The following is a 14766-nucleotide window of genomic DNA, read 5'->3' as shown; positions in this document are numbered from 1 at the left end:
TTTATGCAGTAGTTGTTGCATCAAACAAGGGAGATCTTTGGGCTTGCTGCTCAGGGGCCTGGGAGAGGCGGAGTCCAGGGAGACTCCTGCAGGGAGCCAGAGAGAAGCATCAGGGGCCAGCCACTTCCCGCAGGCTTCTCTCTAGGCCACAGCCCCTGTCTCAGCGCGTGATGAACAGCCCCGCAGGAATGGGCCAGACTGCGCGGAGCAGCTTGGTGTGATTAGGAGGTAGATTTACTGCTCCCAGGCCCACAGAGTCTGCTGCTTGAGGGAGCCAGAGAGGTGTAAATAATCCGGGCCTCCGGGCTGGGCCCAATCCTGGGAGAGACAGACCCAAGAGAGGGCCTCCCCCGAGGAGATAAAAATCTTGGCCTGCGCCTTAGATGAGGCAGGGTAGAAGCTGGCCAGCACTAAGACGCTGAAGCTCTGCCTGAGAAATAGAATTCTACCCTCTGCTGGGTAACCCTGACCAGGTTCCCCACCCTCTGGGCTGGAGCATTATTTCCCTGGATTGTATTTGGTCTGAATATGTGTGAACAGAGAGAAGGCAAATGTAAGGAGAGCCATGGTGAAGGGCAAAAGAAACAGGGAAGATGGGGGATTCTGCAAACCAATGGAGATGCAGAAAGCAAAGTCCTTAGGAAAGGCTGGTTTTATCCATTCATTCAGTAAGTGGGTCAGCAGTTGTTCAGCAGAATTGGCGGTCTTGACATTGACCTGAACACAGTAAGGAAGACAAAGGCCAAACAAAGATGGAGAAAAACGCCTACGACTCTGTCTTGGTGCTGAGGACAATGACTTAGGCGAGACAAGGATGCTGGGCTAGAGGTCCAGCAAACTTTCACAAGATGCCTTCTAGCTCCTGTGTCACTCTCAAAATACTCTGCCAAGATTCCAGGTGTCCTTGATCAGTGTCACCCAGAGTTCTCTTTCCCTCCTTTCTCTCTGAATGTAAGCATTCTGACTCCGGGGATGATGGATGAGTGGAGGGAAGAACGAAGAGGCGAATGGGCACATGACAGCCTGAGGTGGAGCAGTGATGCAGCTCTAACTTGAAAATTACTTCTGGAGAATAGATGGCACAAATCATATGCTAATGACATGCAAATTACATCCAGATCCTCTTGAACCCACCTGTCTTCTTACGTCCTTTCATGTGGCCCCTGCAGTTGAGGCATAAACAGGTCCAGATGGGAACCTGGTGGAGCTGGAGGAGGCTCTGCCTGACCTTCAGTGGGAAAGATAGTCTTGGAATTAAACACTGACCTATTGTTCCAATAAAACAGTTGGTGAGCCCTAAAAACCCATTACTTGAAATATGTTTATTGGGAACAATGTACTGAGAAAATATCAAAAGTAATGGGACAAAAAAAAAAAAGTAAAGGGACCCAGTTGCTACCCTGAAGTTGCTTACAGTCTAATGAGGGAGAGACACATACCCAGAAATCTATAACATCAGGTTTCAATCTATAAATACTCTGCCTTTTCTTCCTATTTTTTTCTTATAAACAAAGGGTTATTTCTTTAAAAAAAAAAATGGTAGGTGCTCACTATGCAAATTTCAACAGTACATATAGAAAACAAGGTAACAACCAGTCCCCATACCCACTACCCAAACCTTGTTAACATTTGGTGAACACCATTCCAGACACTTTCTACAAGAAAACGTACAGATAAAGGGAGGGATGAATAGATGGCAATCTGGATGGGTGGATAAAAGCATGGTCTGAGGAATCAAATAGACCCACATTATACATGATATTTTCAAAAGGCATTAATTATTATGTATGGCTGAGGACCAGGTGGGTAACCCTGGGTAAGAGCACTTTCTTGGGTTCTCTGAGCCCACTGAACTGGAAAAACAGAAACAGCAAATAGAAGTGACCAATGAGACCTTAGTCAATGCATCCGTTTTTCAGGAGCATATCTGTTTCTCAAATGGTTTGCTTTCTGATATTGCATTTGAAATGTGGCCAAAGGCCTAGGCCAGGGATGGAGGCTGATGAGTGGCCTTTAGAGAATATAAGGGCCTCTTGAGGCCATATCTTGTGTCACCTTTGAGAGCATCAGTTCTGGCTAAACCAAGTGTCCATGTCACTTATTTCTAAACGTCCTCTCCTTCTGCCTCAACTGCACCAGACAGAGGGGCTCAGTAGTAGCCAGTCACGCTGAGCAGATATAGGAAGCGTTTGGGTTGAATGCCATGGGGCTGTCTTTAGCAGGTGACATATTCCAGGTGGACTATGAGCAGCAGGGGGATTTGTGGTGGAGCTCTGAGGCCTGTCACCTGGGGAGCTGTAAATCATGTAGAAATAGGTAGCCAGGTGATTTCACCAGGGGCTGGGGCCAGGGATGAGGGCCAAGAACAGCTCAGGAGGCCCATCTGTCTGAGTCTGAGCAGCTATGAGCACAGAGTGTTCACAGACAGACAGCTCGGACCTCCTAAAGGAAACTCTTTAATGTCTGTCAACAGAACAACCAATGAAAATGCAGTCAGATGACTTGGGTTCTAGCCCAGCGTTCGCTATAACCGGAAGTATGGCCCTCGCACAGCGCCAGTTACCTCCCTTCTAAAATAAAGGAGCGGCATCAGATAATAGGTTGTCTCTGAAGTCCAAAGCTCCAATTTGGATCCTATCTCAACATTTTCTAGCTGGGCGGCCTTTTATAAGTCAGTTCTCCTCAATGTGTCTTGAGTCAACATGAGGCTCAGTGGAGACCACAGATGGGAATCTGGTTTCCAGTGCCTCAAGCGCCACACAAATAGCCGATGTGAAGATTTTATGTGGCCCCTTCCAGCTCTCAGGCTTTCTGATTCCATGACTCAGGAGGGTGGTGACAATGAGTGTGATTAGAAGGAAGTGAAGTGGCAGGTGGCCCCAGGCTGATCAGGAGGCCTATGTTCTAGTCCTGGTCCCACTTCTAACAAGCTGGGTGGCCTGGCCCCTTAACTTGGCAGAGACTCAGTTTCCTCACCTATAAAGACGGAGAGAGTCAATCCTAGTCTCAGTCTCTCTCAGATCTTAACAAGGTTTTTCTGAGGTCTTGGCGCTGGGACTCCTCTCTCCAGAAGACAACACCAAAGCACAGTAGACGGGCTTCAAAGTTCATGAGGCCATGTGAATTCATAGGGGGGACTTCCTCCCCGAAGGGGGAGCGCACAGAGAGGGGGCGATGCCGGTGGCTGTGGATAAGTGTGTCTCATTTTGAGGTAGTGACTTAAGACTTTGGAGTTCTCTGAAAGACCTGAAACCTTACAAGACATCATGGGGATGGGCCTTCCCGTCACTTCACTTTATGATAATTCTTTGGGCAGCCTACTCTCATCCCTGTCTTCATCTTGTTCCCAGCTCTGCTCTCTCTGTTCCCCTCCCCAGCCCCAAATATGGCACCCTATTGTATTCATGACACCATGTGAGAGTAGAATGAAGTCTCAAGTCTCAAGGCCCGCCTATAGAGGTTTTCATCTCCCCACAGAGCTGAGAAAATTCAATATAGCTCATTCATTCATTCTCTCTCTCTCTCTCTCTCTCTCTGTGTGTGTGTGTGTGTGTGTGTGTGTGTGTGTGTATGTGTGTGTGTGTGTGTGTGTGTGTGTGTGTGTGTGTGTGTTGATTAAATGTAATTAAAAATGGAATAGGACTAATCAGAAGTGTTGGGTCATTAGTGCCACTGCCTAACAAGTTGAGTTAATACACTGTTAATATGTCTGAAGCCAGCCAGACCCAGGGGAATCTTTGGGAGCCCATTCCCCAATCCTGTTATCCGCCCAGGCTCTCCCCTGATAAGATGCCTGGCTCTTCCCTAGAAAGTCCACCCAGCTTCCTCAACAGCGAGTAGACAGATGTTGTGGGAGGGAATACAAGTCACTCCCATATCTTCAGTGTCTAATGGAAGTCAGTCAGCACGTCCAGGGGAAATCAAGGCTGCGAGCCAAGTGAAAAACCAAGCGACAAGATGAGAAGAAACTCGATAGCCCCAGTTTCCACCCAACTTCTCAGGCTGGCCACTCCTAGAAAGGGAACCTAACTCTGCTCTGGGTGGATAGAAAAAGAGTATGGGGATGGAAGCAATTATTCTATTTTATACTTTAATTAGTTTGAATTAGCAGAGGGAATAGAGGCATAAAATGATCCAGCGAAGGGTGAAATGGAAAAAGGGAGTCGCAGTGGAGAATGGCTGTATGCAGGCTGGGAAGGGCCTTGGGAACAGCAGAAAGGCTGGCAATGGGGGGCTGGGAGGGGAGGGCATGGGATGCTGCTGTCTATTTCAAGGCTTGGAGAGGCAACACAGGCCAGCAGTTAAGAGCTGGAGCATGGGTGACAGACTGCTCTTCACTCAACCTGTGGCCACTTAGTAGGCATGTGGCTTTGAGAAAGCTATTTGACTTCACTGAATCTCAGTTTCTTCATCTGTATAATGGGCCTATGAATGGCAACTATTGTGAGGATTGAGAGAATATACATAAAGGATCTAGCCCTGTGCCTGACACATCATCAGTGCTTTCAAACCGTGGTAGTGATTATTATCATTGCTGTTATTAGTAGTGGTAGAAGTTCTCTGGATCCCCTGAGAGGGCTAGAGGCAGTTCCCAGTCTCATCAAACATCTCCAACCTGCCGTGCCTGCAGGCCCCTCCCTCGGGATGCCTCCAAAGCCCCTGGCCTGGCCGAATGACAGCATCAGGCTGAGTTGCTCATAATCTCCTATTTATTTTAAAAATTCAGGAATGTGCCCAGCAGACTAAACAGTCCTGCTCCCCTTGATATAGGCAGAGGCAGCCCCAGGCCCACGTGTGAGGCACAAGCAGCTGGTATTGCAGCATCTGTGGCGAGAAGGGAGGGGTCCTGCGCCCTGGTCATCCCCCACCGCCAGGGCCCGGTCTGGCTGCCTGTGTGGATCCTTGGCCAGAAAGGGGCTGCCCGTGGGCTTTTCATTCTGGACTCCTCAGGAAGTAAACTAAGTCTCAAGCTCATTGCCAAAGACGGCCTGCCGTGCCCAGGCCGTGGACACTCAGGCCCCAGCTCTGCATGCCCTGATAGCTGTGTGGTTGGCACACTTCAAAATTTAGGGGCAAAACAACCCGTTGTGAAACATCAACTGTGTAAGCCAGGAATTCAGACAACGTGCACCCAGAAGAGTTTTTTCCTCCTCTACAGCTTGATGGCGTGGGGGGGACTAGAATGACTAGGGACTAGAATCCTCTGGAAGCTTCTCCTCTCAGAGGCTGGGATCAGCTGGGACTGGCGGCCAGCATGCCTTGGACAAGGCTCGCCGTGTGTCTTGGACTTCCTCGCAGCATGGTGGCCTCAGGATCGTCAGCCTTCCGGAGCAGCTGACAGCTGACAGCAGCTCAGGCTGTGAGAGTAAAGAGACACTTTCTTGCCTTCTTTATGGCCTAGCCTTAGAAATCCCACGGTTCTCTTTTCCCCCTGCCTCACCTCGCTACAGCAGTCACCCAGGTGACTCCGATGCCTGTGGCCCGTGAGCACGCTTTGAGCAACGAGGCTCGGGAAAGAGAAATCCGTGGTTTCCTATCTCCCGGGGTCACGGAGCCGCAGAGCGTGAGAGCACCCGTGGCAGTGTGGCACCCGCCCACTCAGAAGGTGGTCCTCTTTGGTGGTCCGCCTTGGGCACGCGGGGCAATGGATGGTAAGAAACTTACCCGCACGGGTTACGGAAGACTAACTTTTTAACCACAACACTTTGAGTCATTTAAGAGAGTAGGGGCATGAGGAACTTTGACTCAGTGCTATTAGAAACAAAAATTATTTGCAAAGATGGGAAGCCCTCCCCCGACTTCTCTGCAAGTCTCAAGTACAGCACAGGACCTCCCCCAACCTCCCACACACACACACCCTTGGGTGAAGATCCCGTGTAGGGCGGGGAAGGACACACCAGTCCCCCCCCCCCCCCGCCCCCCATGTCATGCCTGAAGTCTCTAGCTGGCTTCACCAGAGAACAAATTTGGGTTTCTTTGGTTTGGGGGAGGGCCTGACAACTATAAACCCGGACCTAGGGCCCAAAATAAGAAGCATTTTCAAAGCGCCTACTGGGATACAAGCCTCCTACCTGTGGCCAACGCCACGGAACTGCCAGACCCGAAAGGCATGTAAAGACTCCGGGAAGGGGGAGGAAAAAAACACGGAGCCACGGAGCCGTGCTTCCAGATGTCCCCTGACCATTTATTTTGACATCTCAGACGATTATTTTGATTGTGCACATTTGTTTAGTCCAGGCGATAAGGCTCCCAGGGCGCAGGCCGAGCGTGCCAAGGTGTATTTTTACAAGGCCCTGGAAGTCTGGTAACAGGAGCCCTGCCTGCTGCCTGGGCTGGGAGGCCTGGCTGAGCCGCGGGGAGGAGGGAATGTGAGGAGGCAGGGGCTGCAGTGGAGCCCCAGGGACTTTGGGGGAGCATTACAGAGTTTGCGGATTAGGAAAGTGAGGATAAGCGAGTTTCTGCTGCACTTTTGTTTTCAAATGTGTCACTTTCGATCCAAGCCTTTGATGCACATGTGTTTCTGGTTAAGGACGGGCCCCCAGTGTGGGCCAGGAGCCTGTCCACATCTCAGTGCCTTTCCCAGAGAAAGGGCGGGATCCCTCCTCCCGGGGAGGGGGCCCAGAGAGCAGTGACCACCTCCAGCCTGTGTTTCCATCCTCTCTCCGTTTCTCCCCCTGTTTCAGAGAAGCCGGCATGGAGCTGATTCCTTGGCGATTAATATTCTCATTGGAGCATTTTTGAAAAATATTTTCACACCAGGGAGAGGCAAGGCAAACCCACCCTATGAATCAGATGCTTGGCTTGTTGCATTGAAGAGAGAAAACTCCAGCTTCTTATTTTAAAATCCTTTGGTTTGGAAAGAAATGATTGAACACAATGCCCTGCTAAAAGAACTGGCGCCAAAAAACTCATTTCTCTAAATGGGCAGCGGGGGCTGGAGACTCTAATCCTTGGCAAGGGATTTGATTTCTCTTTCTAGGCAGGTACTGCTGAATGCTCACACCCCACTGCCCAGGAGAAGGTGACCATGACCCAGAGAGGGGAAGTCGTGGTGCCTCAACACCAGAAGGAACCCCCAGTCCCACACTTATTTTATTATTTTTTTCCTCCATTTATTTTAAAGATAAGGAAACTGATGCCCAGAGAAGACAGGCACTTGCCTAGGCCAGTGGTTGGCAAACCGCGGCTCTCGAGCCACATGCGGCTCTTTGGCCCCTTGAGTGTGGCTCTTCCACAAAATACCACGTGTGGGCGCACACCTACAGTGCAATTGAAACTTCTTGGCCCATGCGCAGAAGTCGGTTTTCGGCTCTCAAAAGAAATTTCAATTGTTGTACTGTTGATATTTGGCTCTGCTGACTAATGAGTTTGCCGACCACTGGCCTAGGCCATCCTCTTAATTACAGAAGAGCCAGAATTAATCCTAATTAACCTGGTCCAGCCCAGCATTCTTTTCCCAACTTGACAACAGCTTCACTCAGAGAGAAAACTGGTTGTGCTAAAAGACTTTCAATTAAGAAAATTAAAACAACCTGGGCCCTAGAGTCCCTGAAGGTGTTCCCAAGGGTCAAATTAAAATAGGAAAATTTGCATATCATTTGCATACAGACTTATTCATTCAATAGACCTTTAAGTGTCTACCATGTATAATGCATAGAGCTGTCCACCTGACAAGTCATTTGCATATATAGATGTAGGTAGGGCAGTCTTTCTAAGTAATATTCCAGCCAAGATCTTATAAACAGGGCTGCCTTGAAGATAGGTACCTTCTTGATTTCTTTCTGTTCCCTTTCAATGTGAAACCACACTGGTAAGTGTGCTTCTGTGTAGAGATAAGTAAAATAGAATCCCTGCTCTCGGAGAGGTCACATTCAGGAGGGAAGATTGGTGTATAAATGAATTACAATATAGCCCAGCTAGTGTGGCTCAGTAATTGAGCATTGACCTATGAACCAAGAGGTTGCCGGTTTGATTCCAGGTCAGGGCACATGCCCAGGTTGCAGGCTTGATTCCCCAGTACGGGGCGTGTAGGAGGCAGCTGATCCATGATGTTTCTCTCTCATCATTGTTTCTATTTCTCTATACCTCTCCTTTCCTTTCTCTTAAAAAAAAAAATTCAATGAAAAAAAGCATCCTATATAATAAAAGACTAATATGCAAATCGACCGAATGGAAGAATGACTGGTCGCTATGACATGCACTGACCACTAGGGGGTAGACGCTCAATTCAGGAGCTGCCCCCTGGTGGTCAGTGCGCTCCCACAGGGGGAACGCCACTCAGCCAGAAGCCGGGCTCACGACATCCCCCAAGGGTTCCTGGACTGCGAGAGGGCGCAGGTCAGGCTGAGGGAACCCTTCCCCCCGCCCCCCCGCCCCCCCTGCCAGTGCACAATTATACAATATAAAGTCAGCACTGCTAGAGCAAAGGTACACCACTCACTCAATAACTAAAGTAACTCATACCAGCCAGCGACAGGCCTCTCCTTGTCCCTCCTTGGAGTAACAGAGGACTCACCTTCTCTCTGACTCAGCAACCCAGAATAGTAGAGCCTCAGAGATTTTCTCTTGAAAAGTAGCCCTTTATAGTTGAAGACAGGAGGCCTACGTGGGAAGTGGCTCTAGATTGTGAAGAGGCAGGTAGTGGCTGATGAGGGGTGGTTTTCTGACCCTATGAAGAGCATGGGCTCTGGACTCACCCGCCTGCCTAGGTTCAAGTCCTGACTCTGCTACTCATTGATGGCTGACCTTGGGCAAGTTGCTTGACCTCTCGGTGCTCTGGTTTCCTCATTAGCAAAATGGGCTTAATTATGAGATCTGCTTAAGGATTAAGTTAATTGAATGAATACATAAAAAGCACTTTGAAAAGTACCTGGCACATATTGCCTGCTTAATAAACGTTCGTAGTGGTAATTATATTTTTGTGTGTGGCTGTGCCCCATGCATAATCACCGGGCCAAGCCCTGCAGACCAGGCTGTGCCTACAGCCACACCTGAAAAAGGAACCGAACCATCCTGCCTTGCCTTTCAGCTCGACCTGAAGACGTGTTGAGATCAGCTAAGGAACCTGTAGGTCAGGTTTTTTCTTATTTTAGTTTACAGACTTGACCTCAGTGAATGTAACAATCCCGTGAGATAAGTGGTATCTCCTGGCCTTTTTTACAGATAAGAACACTGACATTCAAGCTGCCTAATTTGCCCAGGGCCACCGCACTGGCAAAAAAAAAAAAAAGCAGGGCTGGGACTCCACCCCACACATCAGAGCCAAACTCACCTTTAGCTTCCTAAGATGACGCCCCCTGGCTGCTGCGTGGGTTCACCGGGCTCCAAATTTAAGAGAAAGGCCTCAGAGATGGCATTTGAGGCTCCAGGAGACCAGCGCAGACTCACAACTCCCCATTGGACACCCCCACGGAGCATGGCGCAGTGCACTGTCTTGTTTTAAAATCCAGTAGAGGATAGGCCTTACATGGACAGTCACGGGAGCTGTCTCTGGTGCTCAGAGCGGAGGGAGCGAGAGTGGTGCATCAAGTTACTGCTGCTGTTGATCCTATGCAGCGGGCCAGGCGCCTCAGAAGCATTATCTCAGCTCCTTACAACAACCTTGAAACACAGGTACTGTCCCCCTCATCTGACACATGAGGAAGGCTCAGCAAGGTGAGGTGCCCTGAGCAGGCCATTCATACAACCCTGTGGTGGCAAAGCTCCTGCCCCACCTGCCCTCCCCCACTGCCAAGGAGCCCCATGCAGGGACCTGTGACTCCTCAGCACACTATCCTCCCATCCACAGCTCAGCCTGTCTGGCGAAGGGACCCCGTTGCAAGGAGAGGAGATACCCATGAGAAGCATTGCACCCACGCCCCTATTCGGCCCAGGCAAACTGGTATGGGCTCGGAGGCTGGCCCCCACCAGGGCTCTTAGACTCTACAAAGCTTTGTGCTTGCCCTCTGGAGTATTATTTATGCAGCCAAGGGCCGGGGCCCCATGGTGACACCCCAGGACTCTGCAGCCTGTTCCTTGGCTCCAGAGCTTCCTTCGTGTTCCCTGGGTCGCGTTTCTGTAATTGAATGGGTTTTATTTAGACCAGAGCAGTTAGTGCCACTTTGGATTTCCAATTAGGCTTCAATCAGACACCAAGAGTCTGATCCGTTGTTTTGATCTACACAAAAGATGGCAGCATCAGAGGAGCCGTCACGAAAAGTTATTTCCATCCGCTGACGACTGGGACAGTCGCTGCTATGTGAGGACACAGCTTCAGTGGTGCCAAGAGAGGACGTACGAGGCATCGGGGCAGGGGGAGGGGACAAAGGGAAGCCAGCACACCTGCGGAAAGAAGCATGCTGGGAGGTTCCGAGTACCACGTGGTCTCCCCCAGAGAGGGGGCCCTTGGCGGCCGGGCATTAGGCAAGTTGATGAGGCTCCTTTCTAAGTGGGCGGGGATCCTGGGGGCCCCAGGGGGAGGGGAAAGGAGAAACCAGCTGGTTTCTCACACAGATGGCCCAGGCCTGTGAGGGGGAAACTGACCATCGTCACTTTCTCTAGCCCCTGTGAGCTCCTCAGCCAGGCTGTGCTGGTTTCCTGACATCTGGAGGGGGGAGGCCTTCCTCACTCCTGAGAGTGCTGGCCAGCATCCCACATGCGCTGCCGGTTAGACAAGGTTTCTCTCTGAGGTTGGTCCTAGGGCTGAAACTTAAAATCCCGCTTTGAGCCACCAGGGAGTTGGTGGAGGAGGTGGAGAGATGGCAGAGGGTGATGGGAGAGGGACAGGGGATTGGTCGATTAGGGTTCTGCCTTCGGTTAATCATCAGAGTTCCACCAGTGCATCTGACTCAGGGCCTGCTGCAGCCTCAGTTTCCCCATCCACAAAATGTTTTTGAATGTCCCTGCAGCCAGGACACTTGGGACTTTCTTTCTAGCCCTGAGTGTGTTTCAAACAGTGGCTGTGCACAGCACTTGGAGGTGACCTGGGCCCCGTGCGCATGTGCTTGTGAGAGCAGGGGTGTGTGGGGATGAGTGAGATGGGATGAGCGCTCCTGTGTGATCAGGGGTGTCTACACTAACAGGGCTGTTTCCTGCCACAGGGCAGGGTCCTGGGGGAGAGCAGGGCTGTCACCGTCTCCTCAGGGCTTGCTCTGTACTTTCCAGCTGGCCCTATGGTCCTTCTGTAACTCGCCCGCTCAGGTACCCAGCGTCCCAACCACGCTTTCCACTTCACCGTTTGCATGCTGCGCAGTTAAACTCCCCGAGCCTTTGCCACTCCGCACGGAGTCACCTTCCTCAGTCTCCCTCCCAGGTATTCCCACTCCCCACCTGTGCAAACAGGTTGGAGGTTGAAATTTGCACCAGGTGGAGGGAGAAGCGACTGTGTCCTCAGCAGTCAGTGGCTTAGCACACAGTCTGGGTTCAGCCTCTGTCTCTCAAGTAATGTTTAATGAGAAGGGGGAGATGGGCAGAGAGGAGAGTCGGGCAGAAGAGAGGCTGGAGAGAGAAGAATGGACAGGGCCTAGAACAATGTCTAGTTAACCACTAAGCCACCAAGTAATTCATGAAAGAACCTTTGAGGACCTATTGGGTGCACAGAGTTTCTCCTCACAACATCACATTCCCCAGGGAAACAGACGAGTCAGCCGTGAATTACAATACTGTACACAGAACGCTGGGAATGCATGAGAAGGTGCCACCCAACAGAGCCTGAGTCAAGGAGGACTTCCCGGAGGAGGCGCTTTAGTTGAATTATGAAATAATTTAATTTCACCAAGTGGAATAAAAAGCAAAGGAGTATTTCCCCAGTGAAGGGAACCATGGAGGCATAAAAGAGTTCAGCATATTCAGGGCCTATTCCCCAGATCTCGTTATTGTTGGAGCTGAAGGCATCAACCCTCACGGAATATTCATAGCACCCAGGCGAGCAGCCTTCAGGGAGACACAACCCACCTACCCTCACCAAGATGAAAGGAGCCTCAGCTCAAAGAGCTGGTGCTTTAGCCCCCCAGCTCCTGCTGCTGCGGCAGAGAACTTGGGGGTGGGGTGGGGGGGCGGGGAACGAACATGCATGCAGTTCCCAGTGCTGCTCCCTCCCAGGCAGCAAGCCCACCAGCAGGGCCCCCGGACAGGCCATGGATCTGAGCAGCTCAGTCAAGACAAAAGATGCCAGGGATGGGCAGAGCCCACCGCCACGGCCCTTTGTGATCAGGCCAATCCACTTCCCCTCCGGGCAGCCACTTCTCTGACTGTGTGGAAACCTCTGCCCATCTCGGGTTCATGGGAAGAGGAAGAGAGAGAGAGTGTACCATTTCACTCATCCATTCATTTGGTCATTCATTCATTCAATCATTTCAACAGCATTTATTGGTGGCAGACACCTTGCCTGTCTGGGCTGCTTCTGGCTCCCTCAGAAATAGTACAGCGTTTGGCCCTTACTAGGTGCTCAGTAAACGCTTGTTGAAGATTAGGAAGATAGACAGGGGAAGAAGAGAGAACTATGAAATGGAGGCATTGGAGGGTAGTGCAGACAGCTCATCTTTGGAGGCAGTTAGGCCTGTATTCAAATCTGGGCTCTGCTGTTCTTTGACAGGACCTGGTGCACCCTCTGTAAGCCTCAGTTTTCACTTCTATAAAGTGGGGGTAACAACCATACCTGCCTTCTAGGATTGCAGAGAAGACCCAATAACTAATTCCTGGGACAGAGAAAGAGCCAAACCCCGCAACCAGCTTCGGCTAAGCCCTGTCCCTTCCCTCTGGTTCACTCGTCAACATCTCGTCCCGCTGCCACGGAGCCCCCACACTACCATGTTGCTCATTTTTCATCTTTAAGTCACCTGCCAGTTGCATCTATTTCTAGCCTCTGTGTCTTATGAGACAAGAATAAGGAAGGGAAACAGATAACTGCAGAGGCTCATTTGCCAATTGTCAGCTCCTGCCGTCAGCAGAGCTCTCTGCCTGCTGCTCCCTGGGTACCTGAAAAATCACTGTGACCTTTTATTTACTGGTTGATCGAGTCAGCTCTTGGCTCGGGGTCTCCCTGCCTCCCCCTCCAGCCCACCTCCCACACCCCCACTCCCTCAGCAGTGCAGTGCTGGCTCCCTGCCTCCCAGGCCACATCTCACTGCAGGATGGGCCAGCTAGGCTGCTCCCTCGAGCCCCCGTGTCTTCATGATCATTTTCCTAAAAACCTGTGGCCACGGAGAGGAGGAGGGAGCAGAAGTATTGATCTTTCCTGCTCGGGGCTCCCACCAGGAGGATTTCTGCAGCTGATCCTCCTCTGCAGACCTCCCCTTCCATCCTGTGTCGCTGGAGCACGAACTGAGATTTAGACCAGCAAGTGGCCTGCCCACCGTCCCTCAGGGAGTTGCAGCATTTCCCAGAAGAGCATGTGTTTCCCAGCCCCTCATCCCAGTTTGTTCTTGGAGCTTTACCTCGTGTCTCCTCTTTTTCATCCATTTCTCCTCAAGCTCTGCCTCTCTCGCATCAACTCCTAGCTGGCTGGCCTGCCACTCTTCTCTCTTCTTTCTTCCTGGACCCAGCCACGCAGTCACATACAGGCCCTCTGAGCCAGTTGGGCTGAGGTGTGCAGCCCCCGGGGGTTGTGGAGGGGGCCATTGGGGTAGACAAGGAAGTAGAGATGGTTGACAAGTGGTGCTGACAAGAAAATATTCCACAGAGGTCCCGGGAGGCCAGGAACGAGCCAGGCTGACCCAAGCTGACCCAACCTACCGGTGTCTTGATTGGCTGCAGGGGTTAAGCATGCAAATCGTGTGTGTGTGTGTGTGTGTGTGTGTGTGTGTGTATGTGTGTGCGCGCGCCACACTCAAATCGGCTTCTGGAAAAACTGATCCGAGATAGAACGTGGCTGCTTCCTCCATCGCCTTCAGGCCATCTGCCTTGGACTTCCCAAAGCCTTCTTTGCCCACCTCAGAGCTGGCCAGCCTTACAGCCCCATCGAATTTGGAGGGAGGAATTTTGAAAGCCTCCTGTGCAAGTCTCCCTCCCCCCACCGCCCCCATTTCCCCCCTCCATTTTCCAAGCTCTCTTCCTGGCCCGCGCTGTCAGCATCAATTTTCTGCAGGGAGTGATTTAACCTTCATTTATTCATTAATTCTTTTTTTCCCCTTAACTTCATTAGGGAAGATTTATAAAGGTGCTGAATGGGAAAGGTCACCTGTCCCCGGGCCCAGGACACATTGTGCCTGCCTCTCTTCTCTGAGTTTCCTTTCAGGAGTGTTCTGGAGGGGTTGGGGGTGGGGAGAGGGGCAGGGAAGTAGCAGGTAGAGCGAAAGCAGAACTCTGGCTCCCAGGTAGACCGGGCAGCCTCTGAACACACCTGCTCCCTGTCCCTGCCAGCTGTTGGGAGACCTGTGGCATGGGGGAAGGGCAGGCTCTGTGTTAAGCACATCTGGAATCCTGGCTTCGCCTCTCACTTACGTTGACCTTCACCAATTTATCGAATCTCATGGAGCCCTCAGTTTCCTCTTAGAAAAAGTGTCGATAATGGGGTAGACTACTTGTTGCAGGGGTTAAACAAGGGGACACATGTAGATTTCGGAGCCCAGGGCTGGGTGCACTGCAAACATTCGAAACAGCTGTTTCCTAACAAGATCTGGAGTTGTCCTGGAGGCCTCCTGGCAGGGATGGGCAGTGGTTAGCTCACTAGCCCCTGGAAACTGATACCCAGGGAGTCTGCTTTCTCCAAGGAAAGGAAGCCCACAGTTCATGACCGATTCCACCTCCAGAACCACGGGAACAGCCCCAGCTCATGGAGGGCCAGGAAGC

General features: G+C 51.2%; 1 protein-coding gene across 1 annotated transcript in view; it reads left to right on the top strand.

Moving 5' to 3' along the window:
* Positions 1 to 14766, top strand: part of PLXNA2 (plexin A2) — a 208415-nt gene that overhangs the window by 95665 nt on the left and 97984 nt on the right. The window lies entirely within an intron of this gene.

The sequence above is a fragment of the Plecotus auritus genome (genome assembly GCF_963455305.1).
Source record: "Plecotus auritus genome assembly, chromosome: 12".
Lineage (NCBI taxonomy): Eukaryota > Metazoa > Chordata > Mammalia > Chiroptera > Vespertilionidae > Plecotus > Plecotus auritus.
The sequence above is the reverse complement of the archived record's forward strand: the minus strand, read 5'-3'. Positions and strand labels throughout refer to the sequence as shown.